The sequence below is a fragment of the Ctenocephalides felis genome, unplaced genomic scaffold (assembly GCF_003426905.1).
Source record: "Ctenocephalides felis isolate EL2017-DRISC unplaced genomic scaffold, ASM342690v1 CF-g0.4_SCAFFOLD_01604, whole genome shotgun sequence".
Classification (NCBI taxonomy): domain Eukaryota; kingdom Metazoa; phylum Arthropoda; class Insecta; order Siphonaptera; family Pulicidae; genus Ctenocephalides; species Ctenocephalides felis.
This window is the reverse complement of record NW_020537758.1, coordinates 30,131,906-30,145,127: the sequence shown is the minus strand read 5'-3', so window position 1 is coordinate 30,145,127 and position 13,222 is coordinate 30,131,906. Positions and strand designations below refer to the sequence as shown.

At 29.5% G+C, this 13,222-nt stretch overlaps 1 long non-coding RNA gene across 1 annotated transcript; it reads left to right on the top strand.

Moving 5' to 3' along the window:
• The first annotated feature begins 12,189 nt into the window (after nt 1-12,189).
• Nucleotides 12,190-12,901, top strand: LOC113372661. The gene is made up of 3 exons (XR_003366784.1): nt 12,190-12,293; nt 12,365-12,375; nt 12,766-12,901. It is a non-coding gene; the product is annotated as an uncharacterized LOC113372661 (long non-coding RNA).
• Nucleotides 12,902-13,222: the final 321 nt, after the last annotated feature.

Genomic DNA, 13,222 nt, shown 5'->3' with positions numbered 1-13,222 from the left:
TCTCATTGTCGGCTGCACGCGGAGATCTGCCTACTGTGATTAATCATTTCAAGAGGCTCGAGATGCGATTGAAATGCTCACTGTTCCGCTTTTGATAGAATTCGCTACTTCGAAATAAAAGAATTCCAAGTATGAAAGGAAATGGATAGATCTTCTAGGAATAGGAAGCAATTGAGAAGTAATATTAATTAAATGATGAATAGGAATAATATTGATTGTTTCTTTTTTGAAATGATTCAAGGCATTAAAACTTCAGATAAAGTTTTAGGAAATGATAAAGAACGATAAATAAATTCAATGAAAAAATATTATCTAATCATAATATAATCAATTGTAGGGTGTTTGCTTCGAAGATTTTACTATTCATGCTGTACGCGATGACTTTGTCTTGCCATATCAAATTATTTTCTCCGATACTTCCAAATATGGTATAATATACAGGTTTTCAAATATAATATCTCTCTTTAAAAATGTGCTAAAACTAATAATCAATTCAACATTTTTTTATTGTTCCCACAGCAATCAGAACTCTTTATTACTGTTCTATAAGCCGTTTTTGTGTATGACTTATGACCTAAGGTATTGATATGAGAAGCAACCCATCGGTTCATCATTCTCCTATGTGTTGGGTATTTATATATTAGCTCTTACGTCTAATAGTTAACATGTGATTGGATTTCACGAAGGACGATTTCCACTTGGAATTATATTGTGATCTATAACCCCAAGTGGAAATTTGACATCAAAGTTGCCTGATGTCAGGCTTGGCGGTAGCGGGAATCGAACCAGCGAACCTGGGTCTAGTTGGTGCTAGCCCACGCTCTAACCGATATCGCCACCGATGGCCCAATTCAACAAATATTGGTAATATTTGTTTTAAAAATTTAATTTTTATAATGATCCGTAAACTTTAACGTAACTCCTGTAACGTTCCATAAATTTTCTTCAAGAACTTAAGTATCCTACTCTGAAGTTTAATCATCTTTTAATTTTACTATAATAGTAATATCTTCTAAATTTAATTCAATTAACACAAAATACCAATGTTTATAATATAATACTTTCAACTAATTACCATTTGTATAAATTAATTATTTCTTATCTTCAATTAGCAATTTCTCATTTTCTCCTTTAAATACTATTTCATATTTTGTTGAATTTTTTATAAACACTGCTTAAATATTTTCATAATGTACGTTAAATTCTCAATATATAGGAGAAATATTTAATTTGTTTTTCTAGTTTAATATTTAAAACTGTTGTTTGTTTATGTTGAAGCCAATGGCCATTTGCGATTTTATCTTCTGTTTTAGTAATCTTTTCTTTCAGAGGTGCTCACGTTTGATTTGTAAAGAGATTAAATTAATATATGCTTTTTCTTAACATTTTAGATTGTGTGATTCAGAACAGATTGTTTCTGTATCGTATTCTTCAAAATAAAAGACTTGATTTTCAATTTAATTTTATACAAAATTATATTTGAGTTGAATTAAAATTAAAATTAAAATTGCACTATATTCAATCTACAACCGGGATAACATCGATATATTTTATTCTTTAACCACAATCAATATGACGAATATTAGTTTCCAATAAATATTATTATTTTTGAATTTGAACTGGATTTTCAACGATGGAGATGAAATCGTACTGGTTAAATTGTCATTGCTATTCAATTACAGAACAAATCAATTCGTTATTGATTGCAACAATATATAGTAACGATTTCAGATTTCTGCGCAGAACGCAGAAACAATAGAACGACACATGAAATTACGTAAATGTCGCCCGTGTTTGAATCCATAACAATAATTATGTTAATAATATTACAGATTTGGATAAACCAATCAAGAATGGACATACTGATGCAAAATTATATTATCAGTAACGTTCTGTGATACGAATAAACGAGGTAGATTTCATAACATCTGAACACACGCATTTTATAAAAATTTAATTAAATTTCCATTAATAAATAGTATAACATGCTACTATCATTGTTTTAAAAATGTAATAATAAAAATCACATTGATGCCAATAATTATTTTACATGCCACTACGTGAATGCATTTTCAGATACAAAATTACCTGTTGATGTTTATTAAAATACATTTATACGAATACAAAATAATGAAAAACTGTTCGAAAAAGTAATCATCAGACATGCCTGTAGGTTAACTTTTAAATAAAAAACATTTTAAAATAATTGCCTATATGAAACATTTAATTAATAATTAAATAGCAAAAACGCAGTTGCAATCTATTATATGTTTGATATACGAAACCATTTTAAATTTGTATATATATATATATATATATATATATATATATATATATATATAATTAATTCAAAAATAAAAAATAGAAATAAAAAAATTACTTTTTGTATACATAAGAAAATAATACTTTATATAAAACACTATATCAATAATATATAAAAAAATACCTTGCATATTTAGAGGGTCGCATTGTTTAACGTTTGTTACATTCTAATATTTGCATTTAATTAAATAAAAAATACAGCGTATAAGTAGATCCTAAATAAAAAAGACAACCCTTTGTTTTTCGTTTATTAAAAACTATGACACACATGTTAAGCGTTTGTTCTCATTAAAATTCATCTCAAATTACACCAAAATTCCAACCGGCTATAAGTAATTATAATATTTTATCAATATACATAATTCATTCGACGTTGGTTAATAAGCCGGAATAATAAAATAATATACAATGAGCATCGCTTTCTGCACGAAGATCAGATATTAGGCTCAGTTTCCATGAAATAGGGAAAATTTTCGAAAGATAAATTCAGATAATATTTCATGCGTATTGAGAGAAAGATACATTTTGTGGGAAAATAATTTCGTATTGGATAAGGAATAGGAATAGATTCAATGAGTATTCAGCACAAATGTTGCCTTGCATAAATAAATTACCTATTCAGATGTATTTCATCGTTTTTGAACGATCGTGTATCTATAGCCTTATAGCTTATACTCTTATAGTATTCAAGCATGTGCGTATAATATTAATAATAAAGATCAAGATATGTGCGCGCATAATGTGTGCTCCGTGCGTACATACACAGAGAGCAATTAAAATTAATGTCGAGGTGAGTTGCCCTTTCTCAATTTAATTACATTATACATAAATTATGTTGCCTGCAACATTACTTATACTTTTGCTTATAACTCTGCACGTACGGGCGCTATTATTTAACTTTTTTTTTGCAAAATGATTATTCGATACGTCCTTTTGGAGAAGAATATTTAACGAAGTTTATGGGTTGCCAAGCATATTTTGATTCTACATATGTACAACATGGAATAAATGCAATTGTGGAGTTTTATATAAGCTCGGAGTTAACCCTATTGTTGTTAGTTTATTTGTCCTTTCAGTATGTTGTTGAATATCAATACAGATTCATAAATTAGATATAACTTTTCTATGACATGCTTCTATACTTTCGAGTCTTGTATCTTGACATTATTTTACCATTATTATCTTTAGTACAAGTTGTTGTTTGCATTGCTCTTTGTTTTGTTTTTCCTTAATATATCTTCAATGGCATCCTGCAGTAGTCTGCTCTTTTCCAAATATGTGTTTAGTCCACTTTCCTATTTCCAGCTATGTAATCGTATCCAAAAAATATTTCATCCCAATCTTAGCAATATTGATATTGCTTGATTATTTGCTATTTGTCGATTTATCAATTTTTCTCTAGCACTAGATTTTGATATTTTTCAAAATCTTATTTTATATTTGAGATCTATAACCTCAAGTGGAAATTCATCACGGTGCCTGATATTGAGCTTGGCCTTATCCTTAACCGCTAATTGTTATCCCACTTCCTTAACAACCTAAGCCACTTCAGGTTCTGTTCCTTTTGCTCTTTTAGTGAGAATAATTGACTACATTAAATTATATACTGAGAATAATATGACATTCAATTAAACTCAGTGATAATTTTAGGATTCGAAAGCCTAAGCTTTTGTGTTAGGTTTTCTTACAATACTATGTTGTTGACCTTTTTGGCAAAAAATTTGCCAATATATCAACCTATATTACTTTTATTTTCTTAATTAATTTGCATTCAAAATGGATTTTTAATTTTAGACATGCTATACTCGCCGCATTTCAAAAATAATAAATTATTAAAAATCCAACCTTATCTCTATATAAAATCTTTATACTAACGCCTGAAGAATTTTATTTGGCACACCCATCCATCACTGATTATACATAATTTTATATATTATCATTATATTGAATCTAAAATTTTTGGTTCTTATTTTCCAAATTCTGTATAATTAAGTAGAATTCTAACAATCGAGAATCCCCACACAATATTGGCAGGTCGCATAATTTGAGGTCGTTAAAACTCAAGGACATCTCGTGAACCAGGTATTTTTTCGTAGAATTGGGACAACACGACAAAGCGCTTAGGTGTTCGTGTGAAACGAATACTGTACTTAAAATTTTATAATAATAGTGTCTGGTGACTATTTCATATATTAGTCAGATCTAGACTGTCGATAACTGATACATATTATGAAAATATTTAAGGTGTTGCCAGGAAACGGGTTTATTAGTCAACTCATTATGGTCAATTTAGTGAATGGAATTATAGTTTTAGGCATTTGCTACTTCGTGTTTATTTGGGACTAAACTATTTCAAATTTGTATCAGCAAGAAAAATCAATTTAGATTAATTAGGTGTGGTTCTATTGAACAGAAGCAAGCATGTTTTCCCATGTTCATAAGCCAATAATTTATCTTATTACAAACTTAATGCCTAATACAATTTATTCTATGCGTATTTCTTGCGATATTTTGTTTTATTTGCTTCACACTTAATCCAATAATAAACATAGCGCCGCCGTGGCGCATATTTATTCCACCGCCATGAGTTTTTGCTCAATTAAATAATAGAGTATTCATCATACTTGGTATTAGGTGTTATCAATTAAAAATATCAGTTACATGGTAGGTACTAATGATTTTGTGCTAAAGAACTAGATTAATTTCTTATAAAAAAGTCTTCTCTTGGAAAATTACACTAGTTCGATTTAGTACATGGAGAGAGCAGAGGCAAACTACAAATGCAAAATAAGAAATGATTATTTTTATATTCCATTTTTCAGTGTTGAATATTGTTATTAGAAAAATGTTTTATAATTGCATTCTTATAACAAATTTTGAGACATAACATGAAAATATTTATATATCTATAGCCTCGATCGATTGTGTTGAGACATACAAAGTATTTCGCGCAATGTCGACAAATTTATTATTTATTTTAATAATTTTTTTTTCAATTATTGATTTATAATTTACCTTAGGGTCGCAAAATTATTTTTGTACATCTTTACGTTTCAAAGTCTGCTGAACGTTTTGGCATATCTAGGGAAAAATTGATCGGATACAATTTTTGTTCACGATTTCGGGGACATGGATCAACCGATTTGAATGATTCAAACAACTACTATTGACTATAATTATATTTGGAAAATACATGTCCATCCTTTTCGGACATACAGGCAAAAAATGCAAAAGGTGCCACACTTTTTCGAGAGATGTATCAATCCAACCCTGTTTTGGAGTCTATATATTTCAACAATAATTAATAACCACCGTAAAAAATCACATAAAAATCCGTGTAACGCTTCAGATAAAACTCGTCCATAGCCATCGCGCATACAAATCTTTTGGAAAAAAAGCAATTAATAACCAACTCCACACGGCATAGCCCAACGCGGCGTTCAATCTATGAATTCTCATAGAAAGAACATTGTGCTACTAATTAAAGTATCTCTTGTACACACCGAGAATGTACATTAATTGTACGTGTAATTTAATATATTACTAATTGAACTTCTATAATACGTTTCTACATGTACGGGCCATATATCATATTAATCACTACTGACCGGTCCTAACTCGTTGTCATAATCGGAAACCAGTTGGAATCTCGTGAACTCGCCGAGATAATCTACCAATACACTTGAACCGAATGCTGGTACCTGTGCTGGTACCGGCGACGGCGGCGAAATAAACTGCCCGTTTGATAAAGCAAGTTGTTTCTGATATCGAATGCGGAATCTATTAGTCGAGGGTGTTTTAAAGATATCATACGGTAAAGCGATCCCTTCAGAATTATCTATTTTCAATTGTTCAAATACTGGTACCTTCACTTACACGTCCTTTGTTATATCTATAATTTAGAATTCATTTATAGGTTTCGCCCAAAAATTAAAAATATAATCTATAATACAAATGAGTTGCATAGGTATTTTCATTTTATCTGCTGTTCATATTTCGTTTTCTGACTTCGCCCATAATTAAAAAGTTAGAGCGATGGGATTTGATTCAGAATTCGCGGATTCGACTTCCGGTTCTAGCAGCCTGATGTCAAGTAGTAAAATTGATTTTTACTTGTCAATATAGCTAACTGTATATATGCCTTAAAATGAAAGTATCCTTTAGGTAGCATTGCTACATAAATAAATTTTCATCACTGTTACAGAAATTGTAATAACAAAATTACAAAAACATGGAGATGGTGCATAAAATTCTACATATAAAAAGCCGACTTAGTTAATTATCAGCACAACAGCTAATAGAACCCTGTTCAATAAATGAAAAAAAGTGATTTTTGTGTTCTATGAGCTGTTTTAATGATATTTCTTTTTTGGAAGGCAACCCAACAGTTGGCCAAATTTATATTTCATATATTCATATTACTAGAATTTTTCTAACGAGCATGAATTTTTTTTAACTTGGAAACATATTTCTATCCATATTTTCGAAAGAATATCCACGACATCTGATCTGACTGTACGAAAATAGCGAAACCCTCTGGTTGAAAGACCAAAGCTCTAACCACTAATCCAAGGAAAAGCCCTTTGTATAGAATGTTGAAATGACATTCAACTATTCGCTTTTCCAACTCACCGAAGTGCGGAATCTTTTAGCCGAGAATGTTTGGAAAATATCATTTTGTAGAAAGGTCCCTTTTACTTGTATACACTATTAATTGAATTTGATTTTCTAAACTATTATAAAAAATATCTAACATAGTAACAAACAGTGCAAAAAATGCAAAACTTTTCAATTGCATTTTAAAAATTGCAATTGTAATCACTTCATATAAATAGATTTTTTTTGCTTTTGATCTCGATACATAGAATATTAAAATCAAATCATTTTGCCCCGATAAAATATTTTTCACAGATGAATATTGCATGAATAATTGCATGTATGCAAAATACTAAGCAAATAATATTTGCAGAGAAAATTAATAAAATAACATGGTCACAATTGGAATTGAAAAAAGTGATTATCTACTGTAATGTTTTGAGTTCTATCGTGCACAGAATATAAAATAGATCAAATATTTCATTCGTATATTCTAAATTAGTTGTTTATATTGTTTAAATGTATGTTTAGAGGATATGGAGATTTAATTTTAGCTTTCTGCTTACCAAATCATCAGTTTTGGGTTTGAAACACCTGGTTAAAAACTTGTACAAAGATTCTCTTAGAAATGCAATCAAACACGTTTGCAATACCTTTCGTTATGACACTTATTATTCATAACATATGGAAATCGGTTTGTGAAGTTTATATACATGCCATACATGTCGAAATAAGGAAATAATAGTGCTTAAAGAATGTCAATAAACAAATGAGATATATGCAAAATCGTTAACTGTCCAAGTGGAGATAGACTCAGTTAAGTTTTGTTGGATACATACAGGGTAGGATAAGTGTCACAAAGATGTTTTGAAACCTAATGTTAGTATGCTTGTCTATATAAGCTAGGTATTAATTAATAAATTTATAAAATAATTTAATATTAAGCAAATTTTGTTTTAAAGATTGTTGTCAGTATTTTTTTGTATGGTACATGTGAAATAATAGTAGACGAATAAGTATACCTACGTAAATCTGGAGAGTAAAAGAGCCATAGTTGTATATATATCTTGATTCTTAATGTTATTGATTCAGATGTAAAAATAGATATTTTCCTATATGAATAAATTTATATTCAGATGATGTTCTTATTTCTGGAGACTAAAAACTTGCAAAGTCTCACCCCGAACTTCTTGCATCGTTCGTTAGTTTGTCTTACAAGCTCTGGATATGCATATGGATATTTACATACTAGTATTTGAAATCATATATATATATATATATATATATATATATATATATATATATATGTATGTATATATACAATTATTTCTGAGTTACGTTGAGTCCAATATAACCTTTACTACTATGACTTTTCATTCTTGACATTTGTGGCCGATTGCCTATGAGAATGCGTACTTGTTGAGCGATTGCTGTTTTTCCGAGTGAATAGCAAAACTTGTACGACCAAACCCATCACGTTCTAAAGGCATATGAAGTAAATTAAAATTTACTACTCGGAATAAATACAACATGAAAGTGAAATCCGATAACTGTTGCAAGGAAATGTTTAGAAGACAGAAATGCATTGAATTTGTAGATGAAATATGTGGACTGTTAATATTAGTAATTTTTGTATACAATTTTAATAAAGACTCAGGTTAAATTTTATTAAATAGGATAGAGCGGGACACAAAGGTCAAATATGACTCTCAGGAATTATACAGATATTATTATAATATTATTATTATTTGCCGATTTTGTGTTGCCCTTACATCACGCTAATTCATATGTGATAAAATGTAAATGTTATAATCTATTCCCTATATGGTCTATCTCGTTGACTTCAGCAAACGCAAATTCAAGGGTTGGTTTTATCAAGCGGTACGAAATTCACTTTTGGATTCTAGAATTACAGTTTTAGCTCGAGGCTAGTTTGCACACTGGAAATTCTACTAAATGTTATCATTTTGCTTGTGTGAAATCGATACATGAACATACCTATATCTTCACCTCGAGGCTCTGATAGAAGTTCAAGTGCTTTTATCTCCGACCTGGCCAATTTCATGTCGGCCACATTACCATAGAAAATTGATGGAAACAAAACAATTTTCGAAAATCGCCGCGGCATCGGAGGAATAAACGATATCAAACAGCGAACAACAAACAAGAGATTAGACTCCGTTACACAAATCATAGGTTCCCAGTGCACATTGCACAGACACCGGACAGGATCGCATCGAAAAATAAGTTAATAAATATATTTTGTTGATTTATTGTGTCATGAAAATAAGGTGACATTATGATAACTAGTAGTCTGCTAGAGGCAGGTTCATGATATGAGTGCACCACAAATCAATTATTTCCTTTTCCTCCCTTGTTTATTATTCTCATTGTCGTTTTATTTCCATTATAAACTTTTCTATACATTTTCATGCATTTTTCTTTCCAAACTTCTGTTTCCATATTTCTGGGACCTGTGCTTCGGCTTTCAGTTCCCTGTGTTTTCTCTTTTCGCGTATGTCATCAACCATTTGCATTCTTCTCCTCCCAAATCTTCTATTTTATCTTCGACGACGTCATGTAAAAGGCACACTTTTTGCAAAATGGATCCAATCCAGTTTCCTTTCCCAGTAGAGTGTGTGTTCTTTGAGCTATGTTTGCTAACTCACAATCTGGTTGTGGACAACCCAGTGGTTATTCACTCTACTTTAGTATTACAATGTACATCATGTTTATGATATTACGTATAAATTTTTTTGTGCTAGAAATGTTATTCAGGGTTCAAAGTTTAAATGAACACAATTTGTAAAAAATAACCAGAATAACCGAAAAATGATCATAATTTCGCCAAAGTTTTAGGTTGCACTTATATAATTTCTAAACAACATTAGAAAAAAATATTTTCTAAATTTTTTCAGTATTTTTAAGGTCAATACTATCAACCTGTTCGGGCTTGACGTCAAGCTCCAAGCCACCCTGTATATATGAAATAAAATATTAAATTTTTTGAATCAAATGTGTGTGTTTAAATTTGCTAACTTAATAAATCATTTCTATGATAAATAATATAATTTTAAAATCGTCTCCTCGTGTTATCAAAATAGTACCCTGATATCAGAAACAACTTGAGGGCACCGAGGAACATAGAAAATAGCGAACGAACGTGTCACATGGACGCTATGTTCGTATAAGCAATAAGCTAACGGTACAACCTGCACGAAGCTAATACGACTTTGACGCCGTGAACTCTGTAGAATCCCAACCTCTTTAACATATATGCATTTGATGGAAATCAATAAAAAATAATATTATTGATTTCAATAGAGGAACATACGTATACCGAGAATGTTATACTTGAGAAATGTATGAGTAATAAACTTGAAAGCTTTGGGACTGATGAATCATAATTTGAAGAATACTCAGTAAAATGTATATTATTTGTTAGAAAGTTGCCAATTTATAAGAAATCAGTGTAATTAATGGCTTCAAATACTAAGAATAATAAATTCTTATTATTAACTTCCCATAGGGTAGGTTATAGTAATCGCAAAAAAATCTAAATTATTTTTTTATATATCTTCTACCTTCTGCATCTTAAGAAAAATGGATGTACGTGTATATGTGAGGATACAAATTTGTGTAGACGTTTTAGGGAGCATGGATCGACCGAAGTGATTTAGAATCAGGGACTACGTTTAGCGCACGTTCTTCACCCTTCACGCCACGGCTTGCTCATTAGAAAGATGGGACTTCCTTAATAATTTGGTATACAATTTTGGCTATTCAGACATTTATATTTAAAAATATAAGCATTTGATAATTGTATAGAGTAAATAGTATCTCGAAAATAGCACTTTTGAAAATTGCGACACCACTTCCAATAAAAACTAAAAAAAAAAATAAAAATACATTTCAGCTTTACTTCTAGCTTCTCCATCTTTAACGTTTTTCATTATTAATGAGCTAAACTCATTGATGCCTAACCTACCGCTACTTATACTGCTAATTTTTTTCCTCGGTTTAGTATCCAGTAAAGGTATATTTATCGCATCTAAATGTCATAGGTAGATGATTCTCACGAAACTTGTTTCCCGCCGAGATGCAAATTGAACGTCGGTTTAAATTCAGTATGCAAGGAGTTGATCATATTAACGCGGCCATGACTTCGTCTATTATATTAGAGTCAGGTCTTTGATATTTGAGATATTGATAGATAGAAACGAGTTATTGTTAAATGTATTGTTATGCACTAGGTTTGACAAGATAGAAAAGATTTATTAGCAAAAATGAATATTTTAGAATAGAATATAATACTTGTTTTGTGAAGTGCAATTCATACTTTGCAAGAATTTAATTCGTACTTTACATGTATTTTTATATATTTAAACTTATAACATGATATTCATTAGCAACATACTAATAATAAATTTCTATTAATGCATTTTAAGTAATATAATTTACTATTTATGATATATTATTTTGTACTATTTTATTTCTTTAACAAATTTGGGTTATTAAAGTTTATGAAATTTTACTAAACAGAAAATAATTGATATTAGTGGAAATGAGAAATGATCATTTTTGAAATAAAATAAGTAAGTCTATTATTTTTTGACTAATTTGCTAAATTTTATTATAAATTTGCAGATATCAAGATAGTTGATCTAAGTTACTCAAAAGAATCTTGGAAAGATTGAATCGCCCTGGTTTCTACTACTATGTCTTTTATACTTGGGATTATAGTCGATTTTGACTTAATTTCGAAAATCTTGGTAAGTACAAAACGAAGTATAAAATATTAATTAGCTAAGAGTGGCAAAATAACATTATAACATGATTAAACATCATATTTTTATTCAGATCTGCAGATTATATTCATTCACTTTGAATTAGATTTGCCAAACAATTTTTATTTCAACAAAATTTAACAAATGGTTTGATATAGTATAGTATTAAGTACAAATTAATTTTTTTCTTAAAATTACATTTAACCGATACTGCAAAATCTATTATATTATACCAAATGAATTTGGATTAATTTTGATGGAGACTGCGGTACACCTCTATTTATTTGCAGAATTGTACAAAATCAATCTTATTAAGTTTTTTATATTTTCAGATGGTTTTCTAATTCGCGTCGCGTAAAAACTATGAACCGATATAGTTTCACATGGATTGTGACAGTTTAAGTGCGAAATTTTGTATGTTTTATTCATTCGATTTTTGTGCAGTATTTTTAGTGCGCGCTTATAACCGTTACACTTTCAGTTAGTTTTTTTGTGTAAAATTTAGTTATTCTAGTTAATATTGCAAAATCAGACAACGCCAGAGCAACCGTTGGAATAAGCTGTTGGCCTTCTTCTGGAAATCTGGAGGTAAATTGGTTTGACTTCCAAAATGCTCTTTTCTTATTCTTTTTTATAAACCTAATATTTTGTTATTTCAGGAAACAAAAGGGTAATCTAGATGTTTCAGAAGAATCGGTGCTTGTTGGCGAAGGATGAGTACCTTGAATTTTTAGCATGCTCTTCAATGGTATGGTCACACACGATATTGAAAGATTTCATACATTTATAATATCACCATAAGAAGTTTTGTTTTGAAAGTTTTTTAAATAATCAATATTTAATTTTTTAATTTTTTTTAATCTTTAAGAACTAATGTAAATGAATTATTTGGTTTATTGTATGAAATCTAATGGGCTATGGTTGAACTTACACACATTTTGATATACATCGGTTTAAATTTACATTAGAAAGAGAATTTAGATTAGTTATTGCATGAACAAAACCGTGATCATACCATACAATGTCTTAATTTATTTAACCCATGTATTTTTTCCAGTAGTATTTAAACAACAAGTGACTCTTTAAATCAGAGTGTGTAAAGTGTTCATTCAAGTCGCGTAAAATTATTAAATTATAAATAAAAAATGTGTGCTAAAATACTTCATCATAAATTCGCGTAAATATATGTGAAAAACATTTTGTGCAACCCGCGAAGAAATGCTTCCAGCTGTCATTTTTAAGGTAAGAATTAACATCTTACTTTCTTACTTGCATGAATTTTGTTGAATATTAAAAATGAATAATTTATCAAAGTTTCAGTTACGTGCAATTTTGAATCAATACTAATTTTAAAATATATTTTGCCTGTACAATATCATTTTGAAATCATATTTTATCAACTGCTATATATTCAGCTGCGGTAATTTTCAAACACAAAGATTACAAGATGCTAATTTCAAATTGAATTATATGGTACATAAATTTATCTAATAATATGCCTTCTTACAAACCAATGA